At 43.1% G+C, this 24,303-nt stretch overlaps 1 protein-coding gene and 1 long non-coding RNA gene across 4 annotated transcripts in view; one reads left to right on the forward strand and one right to left on the reverse strand.

The window, feature by feature from the left end:
- LOC125692916 (uncharacterized) overlaps positions 1-10,297 on the reverse strand; it is a 29,629-nt gene extending 19,332 nt beyond the window's left edge. For all 3 annotated transcript variants that reach the window (XR_007376926.1, XR_007376925.1, XR_007376927.1), the window contains exons 1-4: positions 10,090-10,297; positions 9,461-9,559; positions 4,502-4,594; positions 4,032-4,165 (exon numbers count right to left, since the gene is read on the reverse strand). This is a non-coding gene — a long non-coding RNA (uncharacterized LOC125692916). The remainder of the gene's footprint in view (positions 1-4,031; positions 4,166-4,501; positions 4,595-9,460; positions 9,560-10,089) is intronic.
- INPP5F (inositol polyphosphate-5-phosphatase F) overlaps positions 1-24,303 on the forward strand; it is a 949,391-nt gene that overhangs the window by 528,975 nt on the left and 396,113 nt on the right. The window lies entirely within an intron of this gene.

The following is a 24,303-nucleotide window of genomic DNA, read 5'->3' on the forward strand; positions in this document are numbered from 1 at the left end:
TTTGTCTGGCATGTTTCTGTTGCATCTGCTTGTAGTGCATGGGAAGGAAAACACAGAGCAGGAGACAGTCACTACCTGCAAGAGGTATGACTTCTGTGGAGCTATAAACAAACGGGATTCTGCACAGCATCTCCCACCTCCCTGCTGCTGCACTGACCATGTCACTGACAAACTAACAATGGCAATTATGAGTACACAAGGAATACAGGTTTACACCCACAGTTTATTAGGAAATAATTTTAAAATCACCACTGAAACAATTTGGTACTATGTGAGTGAATCTAATGAACCCTACCCAACTTTCAGTGATTATGAAGTTGTGCAAAAGCTAATAAAGAGGCCCAAAGAAAGGTATTTTAATAGCAAAACCTCATCTGGCTGCTGCAGATCATAATACACTAGGCTCCTATGGTCACTCATATCTATGCTTGCTCTCTGAAAGGTCCCACCAAAGCCTTCCTGTCCAGCTGGGACAAACTCCAGCTCTACTTCTGCTTCTATGGAGAAGCCTAGGTAACAAAGGTACCAGGCATTTTTCCCACATCTTCCAGAAGCTTAAGCCAGCCACTTTGCAGTGGGTGGCACATTTCTTGCAAGTGGCACTAAAGAGGTCTTCCTTTGCTTTATCACAAAAAAAGTGATCTGATGCATGAGCATACATGAGTGATATGACCCACGACCTTCAAGCAGCCACAGTCACAGGCCTTTCCCTCACTATGCAGGATATCTCCTCCTGCAGTGCTTTTTCAGTGAGCCTCTCCTTGTTTCTCTCAGCCCTTCACCCTCCTGTAGCCAGTTTCATCCTATCAAACCTTGGAAAGGAGATCTTTCTATAGTTTTGCCCCTCAGTCAGATCAGCTGCTGCCCACTCACCAGCCTACTTAGCAGAACCCAGTTTCCAACATGGGATTGGTACAACATGCTGAAGAGTGCAGCCAGGCAGTGGTCCACTACCCCAGCAAAGCAGCACCAAGCACCTACTTCCCAGCCCCAGGAAGCTCTAGGGAGAGAGAGAGGAATTAGAGCACATATCAAACCAATACACTGAGTTATGCATAGTGACAATCAGTAAACCTATTTTCTTCTCTGTAATGTATCAAGTTCAACAACTGATTCAGTAACAAATCAAAAGATATTTCTGAAATGTAAGGTTTGAAAATCAAGAGAATGCCAAAAAAAGGAAAGGAATCGTATCATAAATAATCTCAGGTGCTACCAAAAGCTACAATTATATTTTTTCAACTGCAGCTCGGAATCCATGAATGGCTTTTTCTGTTTCTGCTGGTCTGCATGAAGCTTCTTTAAGTGAACAAAAAATGTCTAAGAATTCCCAAAATGATCCAATGAGTTTCACTGTCAGTGAGTCAAGAATAACCAATACATGCATTAGGCAAAAGACTTCTGCATTTTCCCTCAGAAAAAAAATGAAATTGAGGAGATGTCAGAGCACAGAGCAACTAATGGAGCAAGAGGAGCAGGAAGGGAGGGTGTGACACCATGCCCTCAGAGCTACAGCTCAGACTAATGAATTATCTCTGCTTGGTTAAATCTCTGGCATTACTAATCAGACAAGAAGCATAAAATGGAAAGTTCATTAGCAAGATCATAAAAGAGTCATACTGACAAAGATCATTCGATTTACTAATAGGAAGGTCGATGGTAAGGATCAGGAAATTGCTCGAAGGAAAACAAGATAGACCAAATGTTATTCGGTCCAAAAGAAACCTATACTGGGGTGGTATGCAATGTTCTGATTTTCATTTGGAATATAAGCAAGGAAATGTTCCCTTTGGCAGCAGATGAACTATACTTTCTTTAATCAGCATAGGCCCAGCCTCAGATGGGCTGGACAACATCAGTTTCCCCCCAGGGCTGGTTCACCTACCCCCCAACCACAGAAAACGTTTCAGCTCTCCCTTCCCATCACAAGATGGTCTCAGAAGCAAAATCTGCTAATTGTGTCAAATTACATGTGAAGGGTTTACAATATGGATCGTTGCCCACTTGGGATTAGAAGAAGATCACTGAAGTAATTTCAGCTCAGACTTCAGGATAATTCAGAATCCCCATTCCCAGGGGTTACTACGTGTTCTGTCCCCTCGGCACGACCGCAGCCACTCTGTATGGTATGCAGGAGTTTCCTTCAGGGGTAGGACAGAGAGGTGAGGTGGTGGTGGGATTTTCATCAGAATAATTTGGAAAGGGGGGAAGGGATGGGAGAGAACTGCATTTTCCTTATTTAGCCAGCTTTCCTACAGAAATAGAGAGTGATAAGATTCTACATGCATCCTTCTCACACTAGCTTATTACAATCACATCTGTGACAGAGAGAGCAGCAGCAAAGGGTTTCCATACACATCTCACAAATCAGGAAGCAAGAAAGGAGGTGAGAAGTGATTTCTGCCCCTCCAGGAGATGACACAATCTGAGTTCAGTCATTAATTGACAACATAGAACTGTGACAGAAAGGCTACAAAAGAACTTTGCATCCATACCTTTGGGAGCCCTCAGTAGCCCCCACAAAAGACACAGTTCTGTGGAAGAAACATCAGGAATCACACAGGAAACAGAAGAACGCAGCCAAAAAATTGTGTTTTCTGGTTCTCAGCAATGAGGCTGGCAAGAGGACATCTCATCCATGCCCACACCCAACTCCTGCTGCAGTGAAGCAGAGGTAAAGGAGCAAGCATAGTGCCAGATACTGCTGTCCTTACAGGACTGAGCTGTGCCAAGTTCCTCTTTTTCCCACCCTCAAAAAAAAAAAAAAACCAGCATCCTCCCTACCCTACAGGCAACTGTCACACGATACACATCAGGAAGAATGTATTAAATAAAAGTGAATGGCTCCATGCAGCATGAATCTGTACAAGATTCATTTTGGAGATTGGCCCTTTATGTTTATCCACGTAGAATCTAAATTGTGCTAGGGAAAGGCATCCTGACCACAAAAGAGCCAGACAGTTTTACAGCGAGGACATAACACAATAACCATTTAGCCAGATTAAAGCATACTGAGAGCTGCATCAAATATTGTTTAGAGCACATAAGAACTGCTTTAATATTTAAATGTATCCCATGGCTGGGCTCTTTAGATTTGCTAGATTCACTAGGGCTGCACAGCTATTAGCTTCTACATTTCATCTTCAATTCCTCTTCACAGTAGGAGAAACATAAAAATGAGGGTCACTGCTTGGTCATTTCATTACCCCTGGCAGAGAAATGTGCTTTGCACAAATGAGGAAATATTTTAAATGTAGATTGTTGTAATGTTGGTGCGACAAAATAAAACCAGAGTTAAAAAATAATAACGGTCTTATAATGGTTATTTCGTAGAATAACATTAAAATAATATGCAGTGTAGCAGCAGTCCCCTTATCAGAGGGCCTGATGTATTTTATAGTTGTCATTTAAAAGGTCCATTAGCAAGAGTCCTGGAAACGTATGGCTCAAGGTCACAACCAAACCAAATGAGACTGAGCAGTAATTCAAAAGCATTAAACTGTTTATAGCTAGAAGTAAAATAAATAAGTACTCAATACACAAGCACACACAAATCTTAGCAGCCAGTTCTTCTAAGAGCTTCCTTTTATTTCTCTGAAAACAGAAACTCAATGAAAGAAACTGATAATCTACTTAAACACAGAAATGACTAAGATGTCACCTGGGAAACATGTGACTTCTTACCACAAACACAGATCTGGAGCCGAACACAGCACGAGCCCAAGGCCAGAGGCACTGAGAGCTTAAGGAGGAGGTTTAGCACAGAAAGAATGAGAGCACAAGCATTACTCATTAAACATAATTTGTGATGCTAAAAACATCATCTCAATAACCCTTAGCTCTATTCCAGGTACCTGAATGAAAGGGATTTGATTTTCAGTCACTGTCCTTTCTCCTCTCACCAGAGAAGTCAGCGCAAGGCACGTGCCTCTGCTTCACCAACAAAGATGAAATACGTACTACTGCAATGACAGCACCTGAGAGAATCACTTCTGGCACCGAGTGAAAAAAAATTGAAATGAGAAACTTACCATTATACACTGCGAGGCAATGCCTTCCCAGCTCCCTGCTGCTCCCACCCGAGTGCTGGCTTAGATCCTTGCACTGTCACGGCACCATCCCAGAGGAAAAGGACACGTGTCCTACGGTGAGTGCGCCAGAACTTCTGTGCAACCAAAGTCACAAAAGCTTGGAAAAGGTTGTTTAAGCGATTTTAATGAGAAATATTTTGGTATATTCATACAAATATACCAAAACTCTTAGGAAAGAGTAACAAGGTGCGAAGTCTTCCCCAGTGCAAGCACTAGTTCCTAAAGATAAACACAAGAAGTCTTTTCCAGTCCTATTGCTCCTGCCTGAAAACCATTCTACCAAGCCTGGTTTAATATCTCTCACTTTCACAACTTTCATAAAAATTCCAGAAATAGAAGCAAGATTTTGTAACACATGCAATCAATTACAGAAACTGATTTTTGGGGAAAAAGGCATAAAGCATACTCACTGGCACCTGTAAATGGAATTCAGCTTGCAGGTAGCTTACACATCTTGCTGACAGCATGTTTATTGATACCATAGTGATCTTCTGTTTTGTTTCCTAGTTAAGTATGGATGAAAGAGAAAAAGACATTGCAACAATTGTGAAATGCTTTGCACCTGGCTGTGTTCAACAAAAGGTTGAATGCTGTAAGTGCCTAGAAAGCAGCGGCACACCTCTCTGGAAGCTCCAGGCATGGCAGGGGCTGAACGCACGTCCAACAAATTATTAAGTTACACATGAGGGAAAATATCGTTCTGTTAGCACTTATGTTGCAATCCTGCAATAAGTAAATTGCAAAGCGACATAGCTTTGTCTAATGGCTATCAGTTGGCCAAAAAGAGATTAGAGATATATAACACAGGCAGAAATGAAATGCTACACATCTTGATTTAGCTATGTTGAAAGCATTTCCTTTAATATAGCTTTGTAGTTTCCCACTGAAATCTTTCATCACCACAGCCCTCAGCTCCCATGCGTATGACAGTGTAGACACGACAGACAGACCCCTCTGCCTGGTGGGTCTCTTAATTGGGGCTCACATGTTCCACACACGCAGGATATGATTCAAAAGTGACATAACACACATTCATCCCAGTTTCCCAATAACCCCCTTTCACCACTCATGGAAATGCTTGGCCAATAAAACAAAAACATTATTGCAGTAAACTCATTTTCAAGTTAAATGTCTGGCACTGTACCCTCTCACCAGATAGACTACCATGGCAAAAAAGGATTCCAGTTTTGTCTGATCAAAGGGGGATAAAAAGAGTTGAATGAGCTCACGTACTAAGGGCCATTCAAAGCCACAGCAGCAGCATCACCTCTTCCATTCTTTAGCCTTGATTTAGCTCCAAGCAGAGCATGCAAGACTGCACTTTCCTCCCTGCAGTTCCATGTTGGAGAGCAAGAAGATAATTGTGACTGCATACAAGGCACAGGCTGCTCCACTCCAGTGCTCGAGTTTACATTTAGGGTATTTGTTTACCCACCAGACCCATCCCTTTCATTTTCTTAGATTTCACAGTGCCTGGAACACAAGGCACAGACCACAGCTGCCTTTGCCAGGCACACAAGTTGCATGGATTTTCACATATTTCTAATACCTCCTGATCTATAAGATCAGGTCTCCACGTTCCTGAATAACATCTCTCAACACCTACACTTGATAGATAGCTTAGAAGAAGCAAGCCTTGTCTGTCAAACGAGCTTCAAAAAGGACAGGGGGAAAGCAAAAACGCAGCTAGAAACCAAACACTTTGCTAAACCTTGATAATACACTGTTTACCAATAGCAAACCAGATTAGGAAAAAATATTTATGCAAATATTCTTAATTTAATAACTATGATCAGATATGGCTTTGTTTCTTCCTTGTAATTTGTGTAACACAAATAAAGTACTAGGACTCTTTTCCACTATGGGAAATGAGAATTATTAAACATTGCACTGAAAAGCAAAGGAATGTGTTTATTGACATGAAAAACAATCCTGTGGATACAAAAGCTTTTGTATGTTAATTGCATAATGTCAGTGCAATTTAGAAAGTGGTTGCAGAAGGAAAGAATTCCTCTCCAAAACAGAAGTGGCTTTTCCTCATCTACCAGCTCAATTCAAGACTGCATCTTGAAAGTATTTATGACTGTGTTCTCATCAGTGACACTGGGTCAGAACCCAATAACATCCTTACTTCATAGTGATGTGGTTACTTGCTAGGAGGCATAAAGGAAGTGAAGGATTTCCTCCAGTTTTATTACTGAATGCTCAAAATGTTTCCTGGGGTAAACAACACCAGAGCCATCTGTATTTTTTTTTTCCCCCCTACTTTGGAAACAAAAGGAGAACAGAGGTAGCAACTAGTGAATGGAAAAATACAGGTCTAGAGCTATGTAATGAAAAAACAGCTTCCTCTGAAAGAGGGAGGGGAACAACCACACACATCTTCCACTGATATATGAACTCAGCAGCGTTGGAAGCCTTTCAACACTATGTCTCTGATCTGTCCCACTGCACACAGAAGAGAAATATAGAATGTGATTCAGCTGCCTGCTCATTAGAGAGGCTTCAGCAAATCAGATTTCAGACTGGCAAATGAAGGACCTTCTTAAATCTTTAAGCACAGCCTGTTGATTCAGTTCTCCAGAAAAAAAAAATAAACTTTCCAGCTCTCACAGATGAATAAGTTGAATAAAACTTACAATGCAAGCAGAAGCATATTTACCAAATGAAGTGGACACATTCATCCCAAACCTCTTCTGTAAGGAGAGCAAACCCCTCTAGGCTCAGAGCAGATATCATCAGCATGAGTTGCATTAAGTTGCAACTCACATAAGTTGCACAATGTACCATGGGGTACTTCCTCACCAAGCACCACTTGAAGAGCCACTGCTTGTAAAATCTCAAGACCCTTTAACTAATACATGCAATCCCTTGTCATGGTGTGGCTGCCAATTCTCCTCCAGCATCCAGCTATGAGGCACATCTAGTCATGCTCACGAGGATCCCTCCCTTCCTAAAGTCTCCCCTTAGGAGATGCTCCACAGCTCCACCAAGAGCATGACCATCTTCACCTGCTCTTCCCTAGAAAAGCAAAACACAGCACTGGCAAGTGGGAGAGACTGATATAATGAAGCAGAACAGGAAAAGGAATCAGAAGAGCAAAAATGAAACTTAATGGCTGAGCAGAACAGTTTGCTGCACTGAAAAAAATGCAGGAAATCTTACAGTTAAATGACTCATCTGTAAGTCAGGTCCTTTAATAAAAGCCTTATTACTGCTGTACAGCAAAGGACGAGGAATGGAGGTGATGCCTTGAGGTACTATGCAGAAAAATAGTGCCCTTTGTAGCACCTCAGCATGTGCTGAGAGGCCGTGTTTCTCTGCACCACTGGTGGGACTGTTAGAAAGAGGCCATGCACATCTGAGGGAACTGCATGGTCTCAGAAGAGGCTGAAAGATCAGAGACTAGGAAGGAAACTGCCACTGAAGTGGTTTAAAAGCTGGTAAGGAGGAACTGCTTCCAGTGAGAAATTGGATGGGCAGGATTTGTTAATCTTATCAAAGGGAAGACCAAGGGTGACTTGATTACAGGGTATTAAGCACCTCTATGGAGAGAAAATACCAGTCATAAAGGGCTCTTTAATCTAGCAGAGAAAGGCTTAACAAGAACCTGTGGCTGAGAGCTAAAGCCAGACAACTTCAAACAGAAAACATGGCTCAGATTTTAAGTCAAGCAAACCAGCAGAGAATGCAGCAGATCCCCCAAACCATCTTGAAAAATGTTACACAGCTGCCTCCATTCTTAGCAAGGGCCAACACTGCTGACACCTTCCTCTCCACACACAGCAGTGTGTGTAATATATGCTTTGAAAGGGGAAATGACTCAGCACCCCTTATTTGCCTTGTAAATCAGCTTCTGGCTTCAGCTGTGCTCCTGTTGGCCATCCCAGTGAGGTGTATGGAGCAAGAAACACAGAACAGTAAAGACTCTAGGAATAGGAAAACTGGATTGTAACTATTTCACCAAAGAAGTCAAAGTCAGCACTCAAAGAAAATACAAACAATTGATTTTCACTGCAGAGCAAAATTCAACCATTATTCGAAAAGGATTTAAAAACAAGTTCTTGGCTACCATTTCATAAAACTTCTGGAATTTTAGTAATGTTTGGGATTCTTCCTCATGTTCAACCAATTATTTCTATTTCCTGTTTTCTTTGGAATCACTGTTCTGCATTGTTGGAATCTGAAATATTATTTCATGGGACATTATTGCATTTGTTCATACCACAGATTCAAGAGATGCTGGATTCCTTTTGCTCTACTGCTCCAACTTTAAAAAGCATTTCCTATCTCCATGAAATATTAACACTCTTCCCCAAAGTGTGAAAGCTCCAAACCTGTATAAAAAGGCATAACCACTAAAACATTGCTGTCGTTTTAAGTAAAAAAATTAAAAAATAAAAGAGTGGCTTTCATTTTCAAATACAAAATAATGTTGTTGACAGCATTAGAAAGTCCCATTTTGTCACAGAGCCAGTTTCTGTTCAAAAAGCAAGGATGAAAGATTAGTTTTCTCAGTGTAGCCGCCTGCCTGATTCGGTGCTTCACTAATTCAATGGAAAAAAATAATTATATGGCCAGCTCATACATTCATCTCATTCACGTGAAAAGAAAGTCTTTGTACTGATGCAAGTAATTGGGAAATTGTGAGGGGTTTTTTAATCTAAATTTGCTACAGATCAAGTAACCAGTCTAAGATCAGACAAATAAATTCTTCTTATATTGGAGATATATATACATACATATATATATATAAATATTTGGGCTGAGGAAGCATTACCTTTTGGTTTAGTGCTTTCATACCCATAAAGGGATGAAGCCTCAGACAGAGGGGACATAAACATGCTTCAGCTCTTCTGTATGTTCTTTCATATAGCAGCTTGAACACAGATTTCCTTTAGGAAAACCCAGAATTCTACAAGTAAATGTCCATGGGAATTCCCCTTCTTAGGCACTTCCCTCTCTGGTCAGAGTCACACTGTAATCTGCAGATGAGTGCATTATTGTCTTTGTCTTCTCTTATTCAGGAAGGTTCTCTGCTTTCTTGCTGTTGAGTCCTTTTCTCCCTGCACCACTCCTATTCTCGTCGTTAATGGTTGATAAATAGCTAATGAGTGGAATGGCCATTAGGACCTCCCTTCCCATCTGGGCTGCATGCTATTTTACAGGCCCTGCTAGATCTTTATTAGATTTGGGTGCAGATTATTGATTTAGGTAAATGAGGTCGTTGTAACCTCATCTCGCAGAGAAAGGAAGCAGGGAAAACCAAATGTAATTCAGCTGTTATTTTCTGTACCAGTGCAAGCCAGGGGAGGAAAAAAAGTCAAAATGAAACCAAAGAATGCCCATTAAAAATAATAATAACTGACCTTATACCAAAGGCAATGCTTCCATAGACCCTTGAAAGCTGAGATAGGTGTAGAGTTTGAGCTTTCTGCAGATAAGTACTCCAGAGTAGATAGTAGGCACTAGTAAAGAGATAACATTAATAGAACACCAGGCTATTCCTAGGGCAAACTGACAGCTATTTATAGAATTTGAGCACACTAAGACACAGCAGTGGCTTAACAAGGACAACTTTTCTTAAGTTATTGTTATTTCAGTTAAATGGCCACATCAGTACCGACAGACCTAATGCAGCCAAGCTCAGACTGCATTAAGCACTCTCTAACATCCTATCAGAGACAACGTAAGCACTGAAAACTTCCAGCAAGTCTGGCTTTTGGGACCAGGCCTTCTAGAAGGCTTCAGCACACTGAAATCTTAGCACTTAGAATTCCCTGGCTGTAAACAGGAGCTCACACAGGTTCAAAATGAGACTACATTAACTCTCAGAAACCAGGAGAGGCTTTAGAAAATGAGTAACTACATTGACATTGTAATACAACGGAAAGCACAACAATGACAGCAGAGTAGCAAAACCCTAGGCTGCAGCAAGTGAGGACTTGCCCAAATGCAACAGCCATAGGTGCAGAAACAAAGGAAAGAAGCCGCTTACCTTCAGAAAACCTCAAGTACGCAGGGATCTCCAGCAAGATCCCCTCACCTCCACTGCCAACCCTCAAATGAGGGCTGAGAAGGGGTGGATCCTGGCTCCAGCCTTTGCAGTCACCCAGCTGCACTGCATGCACCTGAGCTCCCCTGGGTTGGCCCAGGTGCTCAATCACTGCTTCTAGCTGTGACTGAGCATTTCCACTACAGATACATATAACAGTTGTGTACATTTTTACCTGAAGCAGTCCACATGCAGGAAAGCATAAGCCAAGTTATACAGACTTGATAGAGCTGCTATGCTCCTCATGACTCACTGCTGGCTATATGCCTTCTGCTCTTCTTTTCCTAGGGCTATCTGGCTGGCCCTACCTTTCCCAGCTCCATGATTCAGTCCATTCTGTAAACTCAAAACAGGTGTGATCCCAATCTAAGCACCTGCTTCTGAGCTAGAGTTGCCAAGCCCAGCTCACCATAACTTTGTCTTCTGATCCAGCCTGCTGAGTCCTAAGAGAGCATCTTTCTTCCTTATCTGTTTTTATTTTGTGTATTGTGTGCCTAATCCTTGGGCAGCTGGAGATTCCCAGCCTAAAACCAAGCAAATGAATATGAATTTCAAGACTTTCATCACTGTTGGTAATATCCACGAGTTGTCACATTGCACTAAGTTCCTTTCCCTTCACATGACACCCAACTGTTGTGGAACCCCAAAGTCACTGAGCAAGGCAGGGGGTTTGGGTTTCTTGAGCACACTAAACTCTAGATTTTGTTAAGCTTGTGACGGAGGCTGCACGAGTCATTCTGTCCTGTTGACCTGATGAGTTTGGATACCCTGAAAGTTAACAGGAAGGCAGCAAGGCCCTCTCCACAGTGCCACAGCAGTCACCAACAGGAAGACTTGGCAGCCCAGTAGTGACAGACCCAGACCCAATACGATGTATTTAGTCCTTTATTTTACCTATATGGCCAAGGCCAGGATCAGTGTTTGCTTACATCTTCTCCTCAGATGGCTGGCACTAAAAGCTCAGCTCATCAGTATTGGATAACAGTCACATAGATGCCTAGTTAAGAAGGTAGGAAAAGGTTGTAAAGGAAAAGGTTTTACATATTTGACCTAGTAAAGTTCCTTCTTCAAGCTCCACTCCCTCATCCAAACTTAAGCCTAGTTCCTCTCATCGGACTTCACTGCTGCCACAGCCAGAATTTCCTTTTTGCCTCATTAACCATAGCAGCAGAGTGTTGCTTTCAGGCTTTGCTAACACTTCTTTCCTTCTCCCCATCCATAACGCTCCATCAGATATCATCATGCTCCAATGAGAAAATAATGAAGAAAAATGTGCATTCAACAAAGTTTGCTTAGTCCACTTGCTTTGCTAGTTTCTATTCTGCTCTTTGTTAATTCCTGAAACATCTCTGCTAGGCAGCACATACCTTGCAGCAGGAAGTGAAAACAACAGTAAACACTACCTGTATTTGTTGTGGAAATACACTGTTCTCCTTCCCTACCTTAAGATGATATATATAATGTAGTATAGTGAAAGGACAAAGGATGATAGCTTTAAAATAAAAGAAGGCAGATTCAAATTAGACATTAGGAGAAAATTCTCTACAGAGTGGACATGTACATGCACACAGAGTTAAGGGCTCCTCTGTCACTTACCAGCAGCTGTGGCAGCTACAGAAGGATTCAAAGTCTAATATGTGCTTTGGAAGAGATACACCATGCAGTTACCCACCAATGCAGACAGCTTACCCCCTTTCCATCACCTTTTCAGCCAGAGACATCTTTGAATCACTGCTGCCAAGAAAGCAGTGACATTTCAAAGTAGCCATATGCAGATTAACCAGAACTTATGTTGACTCCAAAGTAGTCAATACAAGCTGATCTTAAAGACTCAGATGCCCTAGACCCCATGCTGGCATTTATTCAGTAGCAAATGGAGAGAGATTAGTGTCTCATGTTCTTATTCTTCTCTATGAAGTACCTCACTGGTTCACTGCTTGGCCCAGGTTCAAAACCAGTGTCATATGCAACGCAGTTCTAAATTGTACTTGTGGCCACTGAGTCTGTGGATGCACCGCTGACTGTTGATCAAAATATCATTTTTTTCCTAAAGAGCTCTCCCAAGTCAGAGATTGCATTCCATATCCCTGTCCACCGCCATTAGACACCTTATCCTCCAGTGCATAGGTAGTTTTCAATTTGTGGCCCAAGGACACCTGGGAATGCTAGGATGATTCTGCAAAGGGTAATTAAGTAAAGTGAGTCTATTGTTATTGGGCTTAAATTAGCTCTGAATATTCACATGCTCACAGAAAAACTTTTTAAATAAGTTTTAAAAATAAAGGGTCTTCCGCAGATATTTACAGTGCAAAAGAATTCCTTTTCTAGGATGGACAGAAGTCAGTTAGAGAGACTTTTTGGCCCGAAGACCCTTTCCTGAAAACAGCATGACTTTCCTGGGGAGTGCTGGTACATATGCAACTGAGCATCTGATGTTCCCAGCTATCTGACCTGTCAGATCTTCAGCCTTTTACTACTGGATTTTGATCTTCACCAAAAACCAGACAGTAAAGTTTTGAGTCTTACTGTTAACTCGTACCTACACAGAGAGCATGCCAACAGGGACAGGGATGGTAAAGTTCGTCACAGCTGCAGATATACTTATCAGGGACAAAGGAATCCAGTTCTAACAAGCAGGCTGACATGGTGGAGGGGGGAAGGTCTCCAGGTGGCATCACACAGGAGGCTGCAGAAGGCTGACACAATGTTCCTTCAGCTCATTAACTATTTCATTTCTTGCTTACCTCACCCAACATCATATATGTATTATACACACAGCTCCACCTCACCCACCCCTTCCCAATGGGTCTCAGGCTACAAAGGTCCATATTTAATGTTTCAGAAACCCCAAGCCCCATTCACGTTCCCCTGTAACAAGCAGCAGAATATATTTCCAAGCTCACTTGTACCCTACGTATTTACCCAGTACATTCCTGCAGCAATCCCACTGTCATTATTAGTAGCAGATCAAACCTTAAAATATCTGTAAAGTGCAGTTCTCTTGCATTTTTGATCCCCAGTAATGGATGTAAGGAGCCCACCTGGATCTGTGGCTGTTATAAAGCAGATGTTGATGACAAGCCTTCAGTTCAGATTTACTGCTGTACTTGTCTAAAGAGCACAGTCCTGGGAGCCCACATCTCTGCAACCCGAACTCCCACCTGAGGCAGGACCTGATCTCTGACAGGTGTTGGGACTTCTCCTCCCTGAGCTCCTGCTCTGATGAATGTTCCACTGCTTCACCAGAAAGCCCTTTCTGTTTCCTTCAGCTGAATCCTGCAGAGCACACTCTATCACCTATTTTACATGAAGGATCCCTATGTTAGAGTTGCTTTAGGAATTCAAACCTCTTTATGTTTAGGAGCAGCAAACAATATTGTACAAATTAAAGTGTTTAATTGGGAAAAAAAAAACAGTACCTAAAACCATTAAATATTCCTATACAAGCTCAACCCAAAGGAAGGAAAATTAGATATCAGAAAGCCAGTGAATTGAATAGTAAACATGAGAAAAGTTCTTTCCTAAAAGCAGTGCTCACAAAATTGAAAACACATTAGCTTGGAAACTGTAATACAATATTGCTCATCAAATGCAACAACACACATTTGTCCTGAAGAGAAGACACACGTCTTGCTACGTGCATCCAGTCCTTTCTAAACTCCTTTAAAGACTGGTCAAAAATAAACAAGGTAAATATCATTTGCATTTCTTATACGAATTAGAAGAGCTTGCCAGATGGGGAGCTCTCCTCCAGCAGAGCTGTTGTTTTCAAAGACAGAAAGGCACGAGCACAACCCAGCTGTTTGGGGCCTGCGATGTTCCCATTCCCAGAAAACCATCGCCCCTGGCTTTCCCTTGTAATTAGTTAGTGCTAATACCCTGGGTTAGTCTGTGGAAAAGTCACATTCTGAGAGATCACCCTTGTGAACAGCTGCACTCATGAGACAGAACGTCACCACTCCAAGCTGTCAGCCCATTCATCTCCAGCAAAAGTCAACCCGGCCATAAATTGGGAATCCTTTATCTCAGGACAGCAGACCGAGCTGGGTTTAATTGCTGAGCTATGCTAATGAGCCTTGTTTGTGACACAAGGTGCTTCGTGGTGGCTCTGTTTGAAAACATGGAATTGTAACCCCCCCTGAGGGCACACACAATCAGTTTAAAAACACTGCCGTCTGGATACAGAAAAGAAATCATGTAACGGTCCCGTCAGCATGGCACGTTATCAAAGGCATCATTAACAGCTGCTTCATGGAATGGCAGGAGGCTCTCCTGGGTGAGCTCCGTTCATTTTGTTTCTATTCTGTCCTCTCTTCGGTTTTCCTGAATCATAAGCTCTATAAACATCACTGCCAAATCATCTAAAGGGAACAAAAAGATACCAGGGATTAAGCCATTCCTAGCAGATAAGGTCTGTGTCTGTTTTAAAAAGTGGGAGGGAAAAAAAGCCAAGCAAAACAAAATATAGCCAGGGAAAAGCAAACAGACAAAAGAGCGGCAGCAAAATTGTTTCTCTCCAACTTGTTGAGACAAAATCTACTGCAGCTCAAATTTCACTTTGTTCCTTTTGGATTAGGTGCAGTATTTTAACTTTCACATTTAGGAAAGGAATAGCCCAGGTGGACACAGGGCTGCAGGATTTCTTGTTCAGATAATATCAGCTGTTTCTTTTGCACTATTAACAGTGGGGTTGGTGGTAGCTCTTTGAATCCTACAATCAGTGGACAGAGCAGTAAGGTTATGTAGTCCAACCATCAACCCATGACTTTGCTTGAAGCAGAAAACCTGAGCCGTGTTTCAGTTGGGAAGGCCAGTATTTAGCATCATTAACAATCAAGAGTACTTAAATATGGCATTACTATTCTTATTGTGCTACCCAGGGACTTGTGACAGGCCTTGCAGACCCCATGTGTTATGCACTGTACAAATATCCATCTCCCCAGCCTCTGTGCTCTTTTAACCCAGGGCCCCAACCTTGCATATGCTTACACACTTGAGCAACTACCAGTATTGCATGGCCCTACTGAAATCAACACCACTGATGAATGAATGAAATCAGTAATTACCCATGTGCTTAATCATTTGCAGAATTGGGAGCTAAGTGCTCCATTTTTAGCTTTTAGCTTCAAAATATTAGTTCTAATCCAGTGTGCCTCACTTTGTGCTCAATCCCACAAGGAACAACACAGTCTGGCCTAATTAAGCAAAGAACTTAACAAAGTGTTTAAGCATGTAAGTAAACTTACTGGCTGAACACTGTGTTGCTTTGCTTAGCATGCTTGGCTCCTTGCAGGACTGGACCTTAACTCAGGCACTCAGTAATGTACCACCAGGAGGGGACGGGGGCTCTGCTGGGTGCACAGAGTGCTGGGCACACCGGGACTTCCTTGGCTCTCATTCAGCTCATGGAGATAGCACAGTGGGTAAGCCAGGAGCTCTGGCAGAGCTGGGGATCCTCCACTGGTTCAGCGCTCCTCCACATTTCTGTCTTTTTTTTTTTTGCCAGGCTGAGGGATCCTGAGACAGTGCCTGCCCCTCCTGTGTGTGGAGCTCTCCCAAGGCCTGGGATGGGTAGGGTGAAGCTTTCAAGAGGATCTTGATTCTGACAAACATTAATTTTAGGCACTTCAGAACACAAAATAATCATAACACCCTTCCCAGGAAAAAAATCCCCCTGGACCTGTGTAAAATTAGCAGCGTGCTGGCTGTCCCACTTTTGCTCCTGCTATGTGGGGCAGCCTGGCTTATTAATGTACTGGACTCGTTCAAACATCCCTGGCTTTTCCTCTTGCAAGGGGACCCCAGGGAGCCTGCCTGCTTCTCCTGGCAGTCTGAGGATGAACCTACTCACCGTGATGGCCAAAGCCTCCTGCACACCTCTCTGGGAAGGCAGCAGAAGGACAAGACAAGCACTGATGGAGAAGCTGCAGGCTGGGGCACATTTTCCTGGCATGGGAGACTTACAGCAATGAGAACTGTGGGACAGAGGACAGCACAGAGTCCTCAGAAGAAGATAAGCTGTGGATGCCCCATAGCTTGCATTGGCAGTGAGAACGGAGTTAAGAGGCTATCCCTCTGCCTACAGCAGGCAGACACATGCACACACCAGGAAAGAAAGAACAGCTTCAGAGGAATAATCACCAAAAGCACCAGTGGTCACCATAATCCACTATTAGTACAAAGTATGGCCTCTACCCAGGAGCTCTGAGATCAGTCCTTTGAGAGCTGCTGTCTGCCCAAGAGAAAACTTCCTGTAATGTCTCCCTATGGTGAGGTAACTTCAGAGTTACTGTGAGATTCCTTCCAGCACGAAAAGGAAATCCTGGCAAACATGCAACATCCAAGAAGCAATGGGAGGAGAAAAGAGGAGAGAACCCCCAAGTCACACCCACAAGTGATGGCTGCTTGTGTTAGACAATTGTTCAAGAAGATGAAACACCCCCATAAGGAACAAAGATCTCTGAAATAAACTTTTTTGTAATGCCACTTTCCCTGCTCATTCCAAACTACAATCTGCTCCAAAAATTACTTTCTCATCCACTGTTCACTATGCGTGTTATGAGCCTGATCCTGAGTCAATTCTCCTGTTAAATACTGACATAACAGTGTGCCTTAAGCAAGAGTAGCAGTTAAACTTCTCTTGCCCCATGCAGCAAAGCCCCAGGAGCTAAGCACAAGTGACAAATTTATTTCAACAAACAGGAATCAGCCAGCTCTTTTTCTCTGCACAGCTTTTTCTCCCCAGTAGGACATCAAGTTGTTGTGTTGGGGTTTTTTGTGGGTTTTTTTTTTTTTTTCCACAAAACACATTATTCCATTTAAGTGCTTGTGCATATTTATTAATAGAGAAAAAAAAAAACAAGTGAACAATGAGCTGCTCAGGGGAGGCTGAAATCCTGCATCGAGCAGTGAATCAGAGGAGAAAATCCATTTAGCAAAATGCTCATTTTAAGACATGCTCCTTTCACACTTGAGTTATTTTTCTCTGCACCCCTAACTTAATTAGAATCCTGGTGACACATCTGTCCTGCATCCATACACCACACACAGCTGTGCTCAGGATCCCTGTGCTGTGCATCCCAATCCACTGCTGTGATATGAACAGAGAGTGACCACAGCCAGCTCCACCAACATGCTGGGAAGCAAAGAAACCTCGAGACAAACCTCCCTTATTGTGGGGAGGCCTGAATCTGACTGTAAACAAGCCAATGTAAAGTGAGAACTATGCGAAGTTGTTGCTGCTAAGTAGATGATACTGAGACAATTCTGACCCTCCATCATGTACTCTGTAAGTACAGCTGCTTGCAAAGGTCTCCCAGGCTGATGGGACACAACCTCCTTGCAGCTACTGGAGAGGGGCAGAGATTTATTACTGTTTATCATTCAGCCTGTGACAGCTCCTGAGCACTGTGCTAGGTGCTGCTGACAAACCAAGCAGAAAGACAGTTGCTGGCATAAAGAAATATACACACAAAGCAGATAAAACCATGAGTATAGTTCCCAAAGCAGTGACAAACAGATCCACACAGCTGGTCTTAAAAAGGAAATCAGAAGAAAGCAAGCCACACCATGAAGATGTGCTAGCTCAGGGATCTAAAGAGGGAAGGTACACATTGCTCACTTGCTATTGAAAGTAAGATGAAAAAGAATTTTATGGACCAGCTCATCACTTACCATAACCACCCAGTTTTGGCAGTTGACACTTAAACTCCTGTTACCTGGGGATGGCAAAGTTCCCTAATGATAGCAGAGGTCAAGTGTATTTTATTCATTTGCTGTTTCCAGATGGGATTGTTGTTTACCAGCCGTGTGTTCTGCAGTTTCATCTCTCTCTTGGCTTTGCTAAAATAGTTTCCCAAAAGCTGAGCCAGTGGGAGGTTGCTGCTGGCTTCAGCAGAGCTGGGACAGTCTCTGATGTTGTCATACCCCCATGCTAACCCAAGCACCAAACCCCTTCATTTACAGTATTGCTGTTTCTATGTTCAGTCAAATGAGATTAGCTGATTTCAGGCAGTGCTTAATGAAAGCTGAGTTTTTCAGCGCCAACATTTTGCCTTTCCAGCCTGCAAGCAAAGGCTGGAAGGTCAGCCTGGCATTCAGTCTGCAGCATGTGACCATTTAATGAGGGAGGTCTATGAACTACAGCACTAACGCAGAGTCACAAAAGCTGCAGCCCAATGTGACTTGCTTCACTGCAGTGGAAGGATTTTTCTGTGAATTAAGGCCCAGGACAAGGGAAACAAACCTATTTACGGCTCTTTCACAGCCCTACTGTGTGACTATGGACAGATTCTGTAACCACTTCCCACCTTTGGAGTCTCCTACCATAAAAGGAGATAGAAATGCTCTTTTCACAGGAGGATGCAGTGGGTTCAGGTGTTAGTGGAATGAATGGCACAGTAATGCTTGTGAAATGTAAAGACTAAAACGGAGAGAGCCCTGCTGTGCTAGCTTTTAAAGCCTGAATGTAATAGCTGGATCTCAGAGGGCTTTTGGTTCTTCCTGAAGCACCTGCAACAAATGTAGCTTCATTGTTCCCCTGCACGCTGCCATCTTGCCCAACTCCAAGCTGCCTGGAAAACATCAGGCTAGCAGAACAAGCAGGCACAGCAGCTGCTGCAGATAGTGTGGGATGATGTCAGTGAGCATGCTGCACCCACACAGAGCCCAAGGGACAGGCACTCTGCACTGCCTACTGAACACTGGCATCTTGCACAGGGGAGCAAAAGGCTTTTCACTCCTGAGCAGCCTGCCCAAGCTGCCCCTGCTTGGGGCATGGATGGATGAGGCAATGTCCTTTCAGTTGTTCTGTGGTTCACACTGGCTCATTGGGACTCTGGGCAGAGCAGGGAAGGAGCTGGGGAAGAGTGAGACTCAGCCCTCACCACTGCGACTGTACAGGGGTTAAAGACAGGCATATGCCTGGGGGCTGTGGAAATTCCTGGGAGGCCTCATAGCTAGAAAATGTGCAGGACGTTTTCCATATAGGAAATGCCACAGCCAATGAAATAAATGGGAGTTCTTCTGTTTATTTCTGCGGGCTTTAGTTTAAGCTCTAACACACCTGATACATAGAAATATACCCAAGTAGCCTGCACTTCTCACCAGAGTGTGGCAAACATTACTTCTTGCACTAGAGCATTTCTCCTCAAAGATACTATGCCTCTCAGCTGGATGCTAAAAGGCTATGAAATCAGGGCACAGTGCCCAGAGGAGTGTGGATCCCTCCTTGGATACCAGTTGCCAAGTCTAACGTCACCTACTCCTCATCATCTCTCCTTTGAATCCTCCCCAGTCTGAGGATCACTGCTCCCTGCCATGGTGCCACTGCCAGCCTGCATCCCCCTCATGCTGCCTATAAAAGCCTTTTGCACTGTCACCTTTGTGCTGAACATTTACACTGTAAATCTACACTCTCCTCTTCAATAAAGTCTGTTGACAGTTCTGTTCCGTATAAAACAACCAGCTCTAACCACAGCCTTGTCAAATTCCATCTTACCATGTGAGTGTCCAGCGAGGTTATTATCTTGAATGATCATAACGAAATTACAGCCTTGGGAGGAGGCAGAAAGTCCCTATGCTCCAGGGACTTAACCCAAGGTTTAACAAATGTGGTCAGGTTTTAATTCCTCCCTCCCACAGGCTTTCTGCTGGACTTGTATGCATGTCTTTGACCCTTTAAGCATGAGGAAGAAATATATTGGAGACATTAAGATGCTTGCATACCGGCACAATGGGAAAAGTGTCTTCTTCCCATTCTCCCTCATGACTTGCACATATACAGTCCAGGGCACTGCACTTACACTACAGATGCTGAACCACATCCACGGGGATTTCCTCGCAACAGAGAGCCTGCAAACTCTCCCACTCCAGTCAGAAGAGTAGCATCAGGCCTCCCTCGATGCCCCCAATTCTCCTGACAGTTTGTGTCACCTTTATCAGATTTGGCACTGAGAAAAAAAAAAAAAAGCAGCAACAAAGAAATAAGATTTTCTCTCCACTGCTGCCAGGAGAAAGCCACAAATAAACAAGAAGACAAAGTGAGAAGCTAAGTAGAAATTGGTAAAGGCAATAAAGCAACCAGGCTAAGGAGGAGATGGTGGCTGGAGTGTGGTGGAGAGAGTCAGTTTGTTCTTATCTCTTTCCCTCACCATGGTGAAGGGATCGCCCCAGTCGGTGGCAGATAAAACACTATCAAGTGGCTTTTTCTCCTGAGTGTCCTTCTAAGTAATTTGTTCACTTTTGTCACTAGGGCAGCATGGCTGCCTTCAGCCAATGGACAAAACCCGGCATTTTGCACTGTGAGGAGCAGGGCAGGCCTGCCATCTTGCGTTGCCATGGAAACGATGAGCCTGCAGCCGGGGATGCACCCGCTGCCCCACAGGCACCCCAGTGCTCTGTAGGGTGAGGGGAAGCTAACCCATACCTTCCTATTTCACACTCCTTTTTTAACAAATTTCTCTAGGGTTCCAGATCTAGGTGCCCCGAGTGGGTTTTGGCAACAAACGTGATACACTGACATGAAAAAACAGGACAGCTGTATGTAGGGCTTGTGGTCACCCCGTGGTGACAACCCCAGCTCTTTCACCATAGCCACACATCCAGCCTATGTGTGATGGTCTACAGATGGCATAACTGAATGTCACGATTTGCAGAAAGTTTGCCTTAAGCCAACCTGCTGCAGGTTGAAGTAACCAGCCCCAGAGCAGTGAATGCAGGCAGCCATGCCCCACCATGCTGCCTTTCTTCATTTCTAAACGTGGGCTGATTTCTGACCTCCAGCTGCTCAGCAGGCTTCCCCTGCTGCCGTTTCCATGGAACTCATTTTGTTACAATAAGATAAAAATATGCCTGATCTCCTCCTAGCATGTTAGCAATCAGCAAAGGAAAGCAACAGGAGCACATCCAGGAAAATAGCACTGCTGTTTTCCAAAGACATTTTAAAAAGTCACACAAAAATGTCCGTATTAAACATGCAAAAAGTCTAGCCCATGGTATCTTCTCTTAGTGTGAAGACTATTGTATGAAGCATTCAATCTCATTCAAGTAGACATCCCAGTAGATGCAGCTCTCTGCAACACAGACACTGCTGCCAGTGTACAGGGGTACAAAACTGCCCTAAGATGACAGTTCAGGCCGTACTTAATAAACACCCAAAGATTCAGGTGCAGAGGAAAACAATCACCACCTCCTATACAATCCTGCACAGACTGCTGTTTAATTCTGGAATTTACGCAGGTTCTTCACATATTGAAGTATCAGCAGCTGTCCTTTGGTCTCACCAGCAAAACTGGTTTAGTGTAAGTGAAAGTCTCCATAACTGCAATCACAGGAGTCTCAGCAGCAAGATAGAATTTAAGACCAATTAATTAAATTCCTAGTTGCTTCATTCTATCAAAATGGAGACCCTCATGTATTACTATTATTATATTTGAAAACACATTGAGCATGTTTCCATCGCAGTGTCATGACGGTTGCAACATAGCTGAAAGCTGCAGCAACAAAACAGCTACTCTGTCCACAGGTAACGGTGAGAATAAGGGTTCCTGACAGATGTTAAAACTCCTTTAATAACAAACAACTCTGTCCTAGCAGAGGTTTCATTTCACTTTTTGTCTCCTGTTGAGTGGAACCTCTCTAATTCTCATTCTCCCTCTTGCAGACTTTCTCGTTTCACCAGCATTCCTCCACGCCTAAACGATGGCCGCAATCAAAGTGGCTGTCTATCTAAAACCACCTGGGTTCTGTACCTGTGAGTACGTGTTGTGCATGTTGACGTGTTCATGAGGAACAGCCCCACCACCTCTGCAGTTGGTTGCACGTCTCAGTAGAAAACAGCAAGAACTTTTTAAAATTTCTCAGTTTCTGGCTAATGTCAGAAATGTTGAAATGAACACATTGAAGTGTTAGATTTCAAGACGGATGAGACCCCATCTCTACAGTTCTGACAGCTACGGTTGCTGAAACTACACTAAGAGGCATTTTCAACCAACCATAAAGTTCTAAAACTGCTGTTCAAATGCTGATGAATGCCAGATGTATTAAACACTACAATTTCAGCAAAAGCTTACAAGTATATTGTTTTCAAAGGGATACAGTTAGGTTACAGTACAGATTTAATATGTACGTAGGTTCTCAAGAGCATCGTAAATCTAAAGAAAAATTCAACCAAATCTCCATGCTGTTCATTTTTTATTATCATTGTTATTTTATAACCTTGAATAAAATTAGTTCAATGATATTAGCTTTCAGTAGCTGTCGGTTTCAGTTTTTACAATGTTATGGGTGTTAAATTTAGAGGAAAGTTGCTTATTACCTTTGGAAACAATTGTGTCTATTCACATTCTCTTCTTTTTCTGATGGAAGAGCATTCGTGTTACTCTCAGAAGCTGTAATTATTTGGTACTAAGACAAAGCTGCCAAGAAAACCAAGGTGACACCTCCAGAAATCAGCAGGGCAGAGGAATCTTCCCACAACTAAACATACCAGCAGACAAGTATGTTATGCTTTCCTCAGATGCTTTTAGGAACAAAATGTTAGATGTCAAGAACTGTGAAATTACTGGTAAAACTGTAACAAATAGACATTTATACAAAGAAAAACCAACAAAACAAAACAAAAAGGAAAAGGAAAAAAAAAGTAAGCAATACAATGCCAAGAGAGAGCCCCCAACCTCGGAGCCTCCCCTCCTTCCTTACACCAGAGAAAGCACCAGAAGCGTGTTTGGCACTCACTCTTCCACAGTGCAAAGTTATGATTGAGGTTTTGTCATTTTCACCCCTTAAACTTGCATAGTGAGACAAAAAAGTGAAATACGTTGTCAGCACAGCACTTAATGTCTCAATTGCCTTAATGATATGATTATAATAAATGGCAAGTGATTATAATAAATAGAGATGAAGTTAGCAGGAGTTTTCCTATTACTTTCAGTGGTATCAGAATTTCATGAACTTGACTTTCGAATCCGAGGGCAAGCTTGAGATGTGCATTTGCATTTGTGCATATGCATTTTCATCTGAAAATTGGCCTATAACATCAATTTTTCTGCCTGTTCAGGAAAAGGCATTTAAGCGTTTTTAAATTAGACTTTTTCTGTGTCTCATCTCTATGCTCTCACTGGCCTCTCCTGGCTCTGCTGTTACTCTCAATGCCTTAAAGCAATGGCTTTTCCTCATCTCCTTCCAGAGCAGACAAATTCATTTCCTCATCACCAGTCTTGTCCACCACCACCAAGCGTGCCTTTGGTTTTTGACATACCAGTAGTGTCTTGAAACTCAAACATCGCTGCTTCTCCACCCAGCACTGACTGTACCTTTGGAAATCTTGGTGGTTTTTTTTCCCTTGAAAGTTTCATACAAAGAAAAAAATCTGTGAAACTGGATTATAACTTATTTTAGGTAATCTTGTATTGAAATGGTCCAAAACGTCCACTCAGACTTCTTCCCAGCAGCCCAGCAGCTGTGGTAAGACAGCAGTGCATAAACACCAGGTGTACGTTTATGGAAAGCACGTCCTACTAAATCAGTGTACTGTCCTTTAACTGTGAGATGATGAAGTGCAGTGACACCTGATCTAACATCCACACAACAACATGCTAAAAGGCACTGAAGTTTGTACGCTTCGCAACTGAGAAACTAGAGCAGTGCAAAACTAACCTGGTACAACCCAGGCAACCCGAAAACCAGCTGACATCTCGAATTGCAACTATAAAGAAGGAATCATCACTCTGTAGTTTCCAAGAGGCTCCATGGTGATTCTCAGCTGTAACATCTTTACTGGAAGAAAATGTGAAACCATTCTCTGCTAAAGTCGCAGATGACACAACACTGAGCAATAACCAAGGAAGAGGGTTTGTCACCGCCATGGGACCTGCAGTGCCTGTTTTGGTGCAGCTGCATTGAGCTGCACAGCCCCATGTGAAACGGGCAGGGCTGTGGTCTGGGAATTGTTGATGGTACAGCCAAACTGATAAGCAGGCACAAGCATGACCACCATAGATGCAGAACCAGGGTTAGGGATGCTGTATTAACTCTGCCTGGTTAATACGTGTGCCCTCCCATGGTCTTTTCTGGGGTGTGGAGCAGCCTCTGCTGAGCCATCCTGCTGCTGTACTGCCTTCCTGGGGAGCGGGAACATGCCTGGCATAGCTCTCATCC

This window comes from Lagopus muta, chromosome 5, assembly GCF_023343835.1.
Source record: "Lagopus muta isolate bLagMut1 chromosome 5, bLagMut1 primary, whole genome shotgun sequence".
Taxonomy (NCBI): domain Eukaryota; kingdom Metazoa; phylum Chordata; class Aves; order Galliformes; family Phasianidae; genus Lagopus; species Lagopus muta.